The 12,271-nt window shown below is 40.0% G+C and overlaps 1 long non-coding RNA gene across 1 annotated transcript; it reads left to right on the top strand.

The window, feature by feature from the left end:
- Positions 1–541: 541 nt before the first annotated feature.
- LOC308333955 lies at positions 542–7,860 on the top strand. Its single transcript, XR_013965840.1, has 3 exons — positions 542–562; positions 5,541–5,565; positions 6,449–7,860. It is a non-coding gene; the product is annotated as an uncharacterized lncRNA (long non-coding RNA).
- Positions 7,861–12,271: the final 4,411 nt, after the last annotated feature.

The raw sequence follows: 12,271 nt of genomic DNA, 5'->3' as shown, positions 1-12,271 counted from the left end.
TTGGTCTTTTTTTGGCCACATAACTAAGGGGGCATGTGATGTGGGGGGCCAATACAAGCTTGTGTGGGGGCCAATTAGGGCTTGTGTGTGGGGGGGGGCAATAAGGGCTTATGTGGGGGGCCAATGGTTCAAGACGAACATTTGACAAGTAATGATAATTCCACTATCATAATGAATTATCTTTTAATCTGCCATCAGTCAGTTTTAGTTTCAGACTCATGAGAACATATTGCTTATTTTACTGTCCAATGACACAAGGGACGGACTACCCCCAAAAATCGGCGCACAAGTGTGATTTTTTCATATAATTGTACAAATGTTCTGATATTAATTGAAAATAAAGGACCTTAATGTAAATTATAATTATAATAATAATTATTATTATTATTAGTAGTAGTAGTAGTAGTAGCCTACAGTAGTAAGTGCTGGGTTATCAAATAATAACAATAAGTCAATTTGTCATGTCTTCATGCAAATGTCAGAGACGGAACGTTTTGCAAGCACATCCGGACCGCTTTTACTGCAACACCACACCACTTCCTGTTTGGAAAACTCAGAACTGGTAAGTAACGTCCCAGCTCTGTTGTGTACAGTACATATTATATTAATTTAACACCTAAATGAACACATTGCGTTTGTCCCAGTTCATCACTTTGTTTAACAACAGACCCGAAACCATTACTTGTCTTTGTCCCGTTGTTTTAGGTCCGTTTTTGCTCTCATTTGTCATGCTATTTATTTTGAGTTTATTTAGCTAACAATTAGCTACCAGGCTAATTAGCTCCCCGCGGCCCCGCCGTCATAAGAGGAACACACAAACACTGCGTGTTGCTGACTGTTATGACGTTGAGTCATACATGTCTATAAATTAATTGTACTAAACGGGTTTTAATCTGTGAAGAAGTTTTCATGTCATTAACTAATAGCTAACACAGTAGCCTTTTGCTAGCAGTGTCACTCATTACATTCTGATATGTCATCAGGAGCACACAGCCCGTTGGTAAGTTAGATTTGAACTGTAGTGTGTGAAATGTATAATGTTTGCTATGGGCTACTGGTAGCATTTTGTGCAGTAGTATTGTCACGTTGTGTCCGCGTTGGTATACCGCAAGTATTGAGCGAGCGAGCGGCGCACGGGCTGCAATGTTTATGTAGCAATGCTAGTGTTTAGCTGTGGCCAGCGTTGGCTGTTTTGACAGGTTGCTCTGTCGGGACGCTTAGCGGACTGTAGCGTGGTGGAGAAGTCCTGTGTTATTGTGTGGTGTTTGCACGTCCATATAGTGTCACGTCAGTATATTAACTTACGGACTCTGTTGCCATGGTAATGTTGTAGTAGTATCGTGCCGGCCGGCATAGTGCGTGCGTGCGTGCTGCGTGCGATCTGCGCAAGGCACTTTGGGAATTGCATTCTGGGAAATGCAGTTTATAGTTTATATACTTATTGTATCCAGCTCGCTGTATTAACAGAGTTTACTGTGCTGCTTTACTGTGCTGCTTTATATACACATTTAGTGTATGCGCAGTATATATGTGGTTTGGTTATATGTAGGCTACTTGTGTGTATATAGGGAATGTATGCATGATGCCGGTTTTCTTTATATTGCACTTTTGTATCAGTAATGAGAGGAGCTGTAAGATTATGTTACAAGTATATTCAGCAGGTATATTCTGGGAGAATGTACAGCTATATTATATTTTGTGAGAGTCAATTACAATAACATACTGTGATGCTTATTTGTTAATTATTGCATTATATTCAAACGAATGTTATGGTAATGCCATTTTTATTTTATTCTTTCTTCCAGGTTTATGACCTGTGGTCTTTCATATCAATAAATTGACTAACACGAGTCATGCCCGTGTGTGCTGCCTGTTCTTAGCCTTTCGGAGGGCTTAATCTACCAAACTCCGAACAGCTATAGCAGTGGTTCCCAAAGTGTGGTCCGTGGACCCCTAGAGGTCCTTGAGTTGTAGGGGGTCCCCAGCTAAATGATAGTTAGGAACCAAATGGACCCTTATGGGTCTGTAACTATGAGTCTTACAATCCTTTTATATGAATTGGGGGTCCCAGAGATAGAAATGACATTAAATGTAGTTAATATGCATGTCAAACTGGGGGTCCTTGAAATTAAACGGGTTCTTATGGTCCAGGGTCCCTGTATCTTTTCAACTGGGGGTCAATTAGTGTCAATTTGGGGACCATGACATCTTGTACATTTGTCATAGCACCTTGTATGTCATGGTTTTATCTAAACTCTGTCTGTCTCTCTCTCTCTCTCTCTCTCTCCCCCCCCCTCCTTTGCATCACGGTGAGTTGTGAGCTTGTAGATTGGCTAATTTTAAACAATTGAGTACTTTTTACTTTGGTACTGTAGCAATATAGACTTTTTACTTGCAACAGTGTTTTTTATATTGGAAATAAACAACTGATTAATTGCTTATTTTGATCTCCTTCATTTTGCAGATGAAATTACTATCCTGCCTACATCTGAGTAAGTATAGATAAATGGGCATGTTGTGTAGTTTATTTTCCAGTTCGGTTACCTGTTCTGTACTTGGGAGGTCGGTACCTTAGGGTCCCTTGAATGTCAATCTACTCTCCATGGGATGCACTGTTACCACTGTCTGCTCACAGACAAATCTAACGTCACTTGAGTGTTTATGAGGTGTTTCAAATATGCAACAGGTGCAGTAGGAGATTGTGAAAACTTGAAACGTGAATTGGTGACCCAACATCACATTATTCCTCCCTCCCTGTAGAACGCTGTGGCCCCCCTGCTGCCTAATGTTATTATTAGTATTGTAAAAATAGCAGATCTACAAACTTGCAACACACAGAAAATGTTGCTGATTTGGTCATTTAAGTTTAGCCTTTTATTTGTTATCAGACAGTGTATTCTATACTGTTGAATTAAAAATGCCTTCTAAAACCTAACCTACGGTTTTTGAAGACCTTCAAATTCTTATTAACCCATTTTGACCTGACATTAGATTCAAAAAATGTCTTCTACATCCTGACAGTTTTCTGAAAAAGCTATGTTTCTATGTCAGTGGTTTTTCAAAAATAGCAGACCTACAAGCTCGTAGCGCGCCACTCGGTGGCGCACTATGAGCTTGTAGATCTGCTATTTTTCAATAGCTAAAGCATAACATAATGCCAACACCAAAAGTTCCCGCCACAATGGGTTAAAAAAGAAAATAATGGAAATGAATAAATACAAATTATGCATGTATAGCAACTACAAACTGAATAATTTCCTCTATCTCCTTCAATCTGCAGATCAAACGACACCACCCTACCATCTGAGTAAGTATTAACTGTATCAGCTTAATATTTGCAGATAAATGGGTAATGAATGGCCTACCAAACATCACTGGAATCTCGGGGAAAGCTTGCCAATATCGCCTCCCGTTGCCTATGACCTATGTGATAGACCTATGTAATAGACCTATGTGCGATTTGCACACTTCACACAGGGCGATACATTGACACAGCATTTTACAGTGAAGATTGGGATCCCAGAGATATAGATTAATTTGGATCAAATGGGGCTATGTGGCATAATGCATATCAAACTGGGGGTTCCATGAAGTTAAAAAGGTTGAGAATCATTGAACGCTAAACTGTATTGGAATGCCATTGCGTACTGTACAATCCTCACGATTTAACCCAGATGTATGCATCGTCAATCACTGAAAATATATCTACAAGCTCACAATGTGGGATGTGAATGGGTGACATTCAATTTACCATTATTATTACCATTATGTTATTTACCAGCTGATATCACAAATCTACTGAGGTTTACAGGTTTTATTCACATGCATCATGCAGGTAGTACAGGTGCAATACTTTTTTCTCCCAGTGGATTGAATACAAACCATATTTAATGTAAATGTGAAATCAGCGCCTTACTGATTTAATGTGGTTGACGTTTTAGTATTTTAGGATATTAAGTAATAAGGTCAGTGGGGGCACGGAGGCACAGTTGGTAGTGCTGTCGCCTCACAGCTAGAAGGTCCTGGGTTCGATTCCCGCTCGGGGCGCTGTGGGTGCTGGCGGCGTGTTTCCTCCTCCACGTCATCAGTGCCCATACCCGAGGCGGGGTTGGCGAAAGGGCCTTTCTGTGTGGAGTTTGCATGTTCTCCCCGTGTCCCCTAGGGTAGGTACCCTCACAAAAACATGCAGTAATCCTGGTCTCTAAACTGCCTCCCCCTGGCCAGCCGGGGCGCCTGATGGAGGGGAAAGGAACTGGTTGGAATAACGTGTTCCTTCCACGCGCTACGTCCAACCAGGGAAACTCCCCCCTGTCAGGTGTAAAGGAGCAACTTGGACACTAAAGCATGAAGGAAGCATGAGTTAAGTCCGTTGCTCTCCCCAGGTTGGCGGAGGGTGTGTAGAGCCCAGGATCACATTAGATGATTGACACAGGGGTGAAAAATGGGTTACAAAATCGTGGGATAAAAGATATATATAAAAAAAAGTCAGTGATTTTCAAACTTTTTGATTTCAAGGGCCCCAAAAAAAGTATGAAAATATGTGCCAGGAACACAATTTTCTTTTTAAACAGACCTGCATGCTCATTTGCCATTTTCAAATGGCCAAAGTCTGTTGAAGTGCTTACATTTTTATTTTGCTGGGAACCCCCTCAAGGAACCCTGGGGGTTTCCGCAACCCAGACCCCACTTTGAGAACCACTGCCTTAAATTACTTTAATAACTGTCAACCTAGCTTTAAGTGTTCATCACTAATACTCATAAGATGACACCATTCCTGCCTACCCACTTTGTCGCAGAGGATAGCAATGTGTTAGTGATGGCCAATTGAACGATAGGTTGAAACTGTGTGAAGTGTTTAAATTGGAGCAGATTGATTCAATGCAAGCTGTTACAATGTAAGCCATTTAGTTAGAAATATGCAGCAGTGTGCATTGAACTTTACTCCTTTACCAGGAAATGATTAACCCATTTAGACCTGAGGACACATCTCTGTCACCCTATAGCTTTTTTTTTCCCCTGATGAAGGCTTAACCGCCGAAACGTTGGATATTTGTCTTACCTGCTGTCCGAATAAATATTGGTACTCTGGCTATTGGTGTGTGCGGCCACCTTCTTGTTCATTCAAGATCTCCTATACAGTTTTCCCCCGTGCGACGGCACCGCCACAAGGACTTTGGTGTGCGTAGAGCCTCTTTGTACACCCTATAGCTTTTAACCATGACTATAAACTTTACCTGAAAAATGGCAGATCTACATGCTCTGAGTGCTGCGCTACGAGCTTGTAGCTTGTTTTCTTTAACTCAAATCTTTGCTTCTGGGGGGGTCCCTGCTACAACATATTTTCAGATGGGGTCTGTGGCAAAATACAGATAATTCTCGGGGTCCTTGACATGAAATGGTTTGAGAACCACTGATAAGGTTTTGGAAGACATATTGTAGAATCTGGTGCCAGATCTCAATGGGTTAACAACACAAAAGAAAAATATTCTTTGAACAATTAAGTAATTGCTGATTTTCTCCTTTTCATTCTGCAGACTTAGCTGGTTGCTGTTGACCTACACTTGAGTAAGTATTAGTTATCAACACTGATGATGTTTTTACACAATATTTGTATTCAAGTTGAATATAGGTGCAAGAAGTGATGTCACACACACACACACACACACACAATTTTGACACATAGTAACCACTTAGGCGTTATTCCTAGTATGGACTTTCAGTGGTGAGGTGACCACCGAACTACAACATGACGTCACTGAGCCGCGGTGAAGAGCATACCACGGCCACCGCCTCAGCCCTACTCTCTGTTTTTACTCGCCACCGCTCCACGCTATTTCAGCTCCGGTGGTCACCTCGCCACCGAAAATCCACACTATGAATAGGCCTTTAAGCCCTGTATGATTAGCAAAAATAGCAGACCGACAAGCTCACAACGTGACTTGTGAATTTGTAGCTTTATAGCTTAAAAACATACTTATGTTTATGGTGGAGGGGCAGATGTTTTGGTTAGGGACCCTTTGACCAAATGGCCACATTCTGAGCTTGTAGAACTGCTATTTGCAGCACACATCACTGTTGTACGATGGAACACACATTATACTTTAAATATTGAATACTATGGTTGATGTAATTAGCAATTGCATATTCCATACAGTACAGTAACTGACTACATAAGGCTTATTAATCCTGTGGGGAAGATTCTGCTCCAATCTCATGATTTTCAAAAGATCAGATTTTTTATTGTAAATCTCAAAGAAAGATGTATAAGCAATGAGATTTTGTAAACTGTTTATGCTAGCAAAGTTTGTGTTGTAACTTTATATATTCCATGAGAGGTGGAGTTAGTTGCTTTAGCAAACAACACAAGGTTTCTTCCCGACAGCAACATTATGCATTTATGTTACTGATATACTTGTATAAATGTGACTATGAATATTCTTTCTTTCAGGTAAACCTTGCGCAGTGAACCCTGGGTTCCAGTGGATCCTGTTTTTCTCTTAATCCAACACCCCAAACCCTTCTATCTCCCTGCTGCCTCTCTGTCTTTTGTCTCTACCTTTTCTCTATCTCGCCCAGAGAAGTCTCAGAGTTGGGAGCAACTCTGAGAGATCTTGCTCTGCTCCCTTAAGCAACCCCTTATACGCAACTTGATACACGTTTTGATGCAACCCTGATATGAAACCTGATACAACCCTGATATGAAACCTTGGATACAGTTTTTCTCTTAATCCAACACCCCAAACCCTTCTATCTCTCTGCTGCCTCTCTGTCTTTTGTCTCTACCTTTTCTCTATCTCGCTCAGAGAAGTCTCAGAGTTGGGAGCAACTCTGAGAGATCTTGCTCTGCTCCCTTAAGCAACCCCTGAAACGCAACTTGATACAAGTTTTGATGCAACCCTGAAACGCAACATGATGCAACCCTGATATGAAACTTGATACAACTTTTGATGCAACCCTGATATGAAACCTTGAAACCTTGGATACAGCTTTTTGAGACATTTGTATTGCCACACCTTTGAGCCATCTTTGTTTATTCACCTTTTGTTTTGGTTAAACATCCATCCACCTAAACACCATTTCCACATTCCTGAGTGATAGTTTTTACATTCCGTATACATTCATTTTTGAAATTATTTGTTTCTGGCTATCCACTATCTGGATCCGAACGCAGCCTCAACTCGATCAGCTTGGTGTCTGCACTCTACATACTGAACCAGGACCGGACTGCTTACTGGACCAGGATCATCAAAGCAAACACATTTCACAAACTGTTTAGAAATACTCTTAACATTAGTACAGTATATACTCCTAGCAAGGCCAACCTCTCTTTATTGTTCAGCTTCTTTATACATTGTATAGTAAAATATACTTGAGTAAAAATAAATGTATGGTAGTTCAATAGGCTTGTTTAGAATTCTGTTTGATAGTTAAACTATTTGCAGCTCTGACAAGTGGACCTGTCTGTGATCACTCTATTGAACAGCGGTCCATCAACTGAAGTAGCCCAACTGCTATATTAAGTGTATACATTACCAAGATAATTTTCCTAATCATCACTATATTGTTAAGCTATCACTGAATATTTAATCAGCACTACTTGAAGGTTTGTTGCTTGTGCTAACATTTGAGAAACATTTCATTGGTTCAAAACAAAACGGTCATTTCCACATTCCTATACATTTAGTTTAATCTTTGATCAAATACTAAATCTACAAAGGTAGTGTTCATATCTATATTAACTGTCTATACTGCCTTATAGATACACTGATTTAATGAATGACTGGTATTTGTTTGGTGCACTAATCGTTTAGTCTAACATTGCCTGTATTGCATTAAATGCAGCCCGTTTTTTTAAATTAATTGCAAACTTGACCACATTTCCTCTTTTGAACAGTTCTTTAAACTAAACTGCTTATTAATACTGTTGTAGCCTACATTGTTTAGAAAGTGAGATAATACAAGTGGACGTGTGACAAATCACTTGCTTCTGTTTGGTACTATAGTGAATGTCCCTCAGTGATTGAGATTGCATTGTGGTTTTCAGTAGCTCACATCTGGTATATTACCTAGAATTCTGTGAAACTACAGTTGACGTCTGGTCCTATATTACAATTGTTTCATAATTTTCTGGGTGTCTATAGAACAAGTTGCTAGTGAACTGTAGCCTACTGTATCAATCACTACATTCTCTGAAGATATTTGTGAATATCGTAGTCCCTATTAAGTTACCATAAAAACATTGCAAAGCACAAACTTATACGCAATATTTAAGGTTTACCAGTGTGACAAATAGCCTACAAGAACCAAACGTTACCATGCCGAGGAAAGGGAAAAAAAGTCAAGCTAAAAAACAACACTGGTCCAAGTTGAAATTATCTGACGATGTGATACCAGGTCAACAAATGCATGTTCCCCACAGCTGCAATGATGTGAAACCAATGTACTACACTGATGCTGTAAAACAGGTTAGTCACAGTGAAGTTGGACATCTGTCGGGGACATCTCATATTCAACACAAAGGCCAATCTGACGAGACGAGAGTTAAAGCATCCCATAGTCAAAACAGCACTAAATACGATGTATTTTCCAGGAATAAGCAGTGTGCCTGTAGTTCTCTAACATTTCTGGCATTCCTTCATGAGGAAGAACACATTACAGCAGCAAACCTGGACCTTGTATTGCAAAAGGGCGACAGCATGTACACAAAGGTCAAGTGTCAGTTAGATGCAAAAGTAAAAAAAACAGCCGATCTACAAGCTCACGAAGGGGGACAGTTACCTAAAACAAAGAAAAAAATTGATTATACTCATCTAGCTACAGATGAACTACCGGACAAAGTGTCTGCCCGCGACCATGACTACCATGTAACAAAGCATCATGATCTTTCCCAGTACGGTTCATTCGGAGATCCTCCATCTAATTATGCAGAAGAGTACCTAGATCTAGAAGCAGGACTTAGCTGTTTGTTAACAGAGGTGAACTATGCATTGCTGGTAATGACTGGTTTAGTAATTGCTGTGTTCAGGAACAGATCAGGAAAATTTGGTTTCTTTGACCCACACTCTAGAAGGCCTGATGGATTACCATATAATGAAGATACTCAACACTTAGGCACTGCTGTAATGATTACATTCACAACATTGAAAGATATGATTGACAGGATTATTGAGTGCCAACTGTTGTTTAAGACGTTACCAACATGCATGTATGAACTCATGCCTGTAGGATTTCACAGTGACGACGTGGATAACAGTGATGTCACTATTGCCGACTCCATTGACCTGTCACCACGAGCTGGAATAGAAATTCCAACAACATCAAACACAGATGTCTACAGCACACACCATGCAAACAGGCAGGCTAAACATTCATTGTCAGAAATGTCTGATGTGATTGTAGGACATTGTACAGAATATCAAACAAGCAAGTGTATTTATGACAGTGCTGTATCACCTATGAGCGAGCAGAAGGATGCTAAAGTGCATTGCCATAAAGACTGTTTATCTAAGAATTTGACACATTATCTTAAAAAGCGTGTAGGACCCATGGGTGAGCAGGAGTTTAAGGAGCGTTTTTCTGACAACATCACATACTGTGTTAAGGATACAATCGTGACAGCAGGTCAACAAATACAATGTGCTCCCCACAGCAGTAAAACACCATTACAGAAGATGTCTTCCACTGATGCTGTCAAACAGGTGTCTAAAGTTAGACATGTGCCAGGGACATCTAACCGTATTCAACACAAAGGCCAATCTGATGAGACACGTGTTGCAGCATCCCATAGTCAAAACAGCATTACATACCGTACATTTTCCAGGAATAAGCAATGTGCCTGTAGTTCTATAACATTTCTGGCATTCCTTCATGAGAAAGAACACATTACAGCAGAAAACCTGGACCTTGTATTGCAAAAGGGCGACACCATGTACACAGAGGTCAAGCAGCAGTTGGATGCAGAAGTCAGAAAAACAGCCGATCTACAAGCTCACGAAGGGGAACAGTTACCTACAAAGAATAAAATTGCTCATACTCATCTAGCTACAGATGAACTGCCGGGAAAAGTTTCTGCCTTCAACCATGACTACCACGTAACACAGCATGTTCGCCGGTACGGTACATTCGGAGACCCTCCATCTAATTATGCAGAAGAGTACCTAGATCTAGAAGCAGGACTTAGCTGTTTGTTAACAGAGGTGAACTATGCATTGCTGGTAATGAGTGGTTTAGTAATTGCTGTGTTCAGGAACAGATCAGGAAAATTTGGTTTCTTTGACCCACACTCTAGAGGGCCTGATGGATTACCATATAATGAAGATACTCAACACTTAGGCACTGCTGTAATGATTACATTCACAACATTGAAAGATATGATTAACAGGATTATTGTGTGCCACCTGATGTTTGAGACGTTACCAACATGCATGTATGAACTCATGCCTGTAGGATTTCACAGTGACAACCTGGTCAACAGTGATGTTACTATTGCCAATGCCGACTCCATCGACCTGTCACCACGAGCTGGAATAGAAATTCCAACAACAACACACTGGGTTAAAGAGCATGTTTCTGACAATGTCACAGCAGGTCAACAAATACAATGTGCACCCCACAGCAATAAAACACCATTACAGAAGATGTCTTCCACTGATGCTGTCAAACATGTGCCTAAAGTTAGACATGTACCAAGGACATCTAACCGTATTCAACACAAAGGCCATTCTGATGAGACAAGTGTTGCAGCATCTCATAGTCAAAACAGCACTAAATACCATGTCTTTTCCAGGAATAAGCAGTGTGCCTGTAGTTCTCTAACATTTCTGGCATTCCTTCATGAGGAAGAACACATTACAGCAGCAAACCTAGACCTTGTATTGCAAAAGGGCGACACCATGTACACAGAGGTCAAGCGTCAGTTAGATGCGAAAGTCAGAAAAACAGCCGATCTACAAGCTCACGAAGGTGAAGATGGTGCATCTTTACCTAAAATAAAGAATAAAATTGCTCATGATCATCTAGCTATAGATGATCTACCGGACAAAGTGTCTGCCCGCGACCATGACTACCATGTAACAAAGCATCATGATCTTTCCCAGTATGGAACCTTTGGAGACCCTCCATCTCATTATGCAGAAAAGTGCCTAAATCTAGAAGCAGGACTTAGCTGTTTGCTAAAAGACGTGAACTATGCATTGCTGGTAATGAGTGGTTTAGTAATTGCTGTGTTCAGGAACAGATCAGGACAATTTGGTTTCTTTGACCCACACTCTAGAAGTCCTGATGGATTACCATGTCAATATTATTATCAACACTTAGGCACTGCTGTAATGCTTACATTCACAAAGTTGAAAGATATGATTAAGAGGATTATTGAGTGCCAACTGGTGTTTGAGACGTTACCAACATGCATGTATGAACTCATTCCTGTAGGATTTCACAGTGACAACCTGGATAACAGTCATGTTACTATTGCAGACTCTGGAATAGAAATTCCAACAACATCAAACACAGATGTCTACAGCACAAACAGGCAGGCTAAACATTCATTGTCAGAAATGTCTGATGGGATTGCAGAACAGTATTTTCACACCGGCAATATTGAGTGTACTGATGACAGTGCTTTATTATCACCTATGACTGAACCGGAGGTTGACATAACGTCTGCTGTTGATCATAAACATTGTAATGTCACTTGCAATCAATTATCAAGTGCAGATTTTAAAACCCCACACACTAACTTAACTCACACTGAAGCATCCTGTAAGTTTGTGACTGGACAATCTTTCAAAATCACAAATATGAGCAAGGACCAGATAGCACACATGTTAAAATTGGAAAAAGGGAAAAGACGAAAATATATGAGGACTTGTGAAAAACTTGCATTACCAAAAACTGGCATAAAGCAACAAAAAACAGTACAGAGAAAGGAAACCAAAAACTTGAAACAAAGGACTTTGTATGCTAAATATGAATTTTATAGACAACAGAAAAAGTTGTATATGAAAAACCGTTTGGCAAATAGTGCATTTAAAATGAAACATATGCAAACAATGAAACAAATCAGTCAGCACAGATACACAAATGATGATGAATTTAGACTCAGAAAGAAACAAAACATTCAACACAGATACAAAAATGATCATGAATTTAGACTCAGAATGAAACAAAACATTCAACACAGATACAAAAATGATCATGAATTTAGACTCAGAAAGAAACAAAACATTCAACACAGATACAAAAATGATCATGAATTTAGACTCAGACAGAA

This window comes from Protomyctophum bolini (genome assembly GCF_963924005.1).
Source record: "Protomyctophum bolini genome assembly, chromosome: 19".
In the NCBI taxonomy this organism is placed as follows: Eukaryota; Metazoa; Chordata; class Actinopteri; order Myctophiformes; family Myctophidae; genus Protomyctophum; species Protomyctophum bolini.
This window is presented reverse-complemented; position numbering and strand designations above follow the sequence as displayed.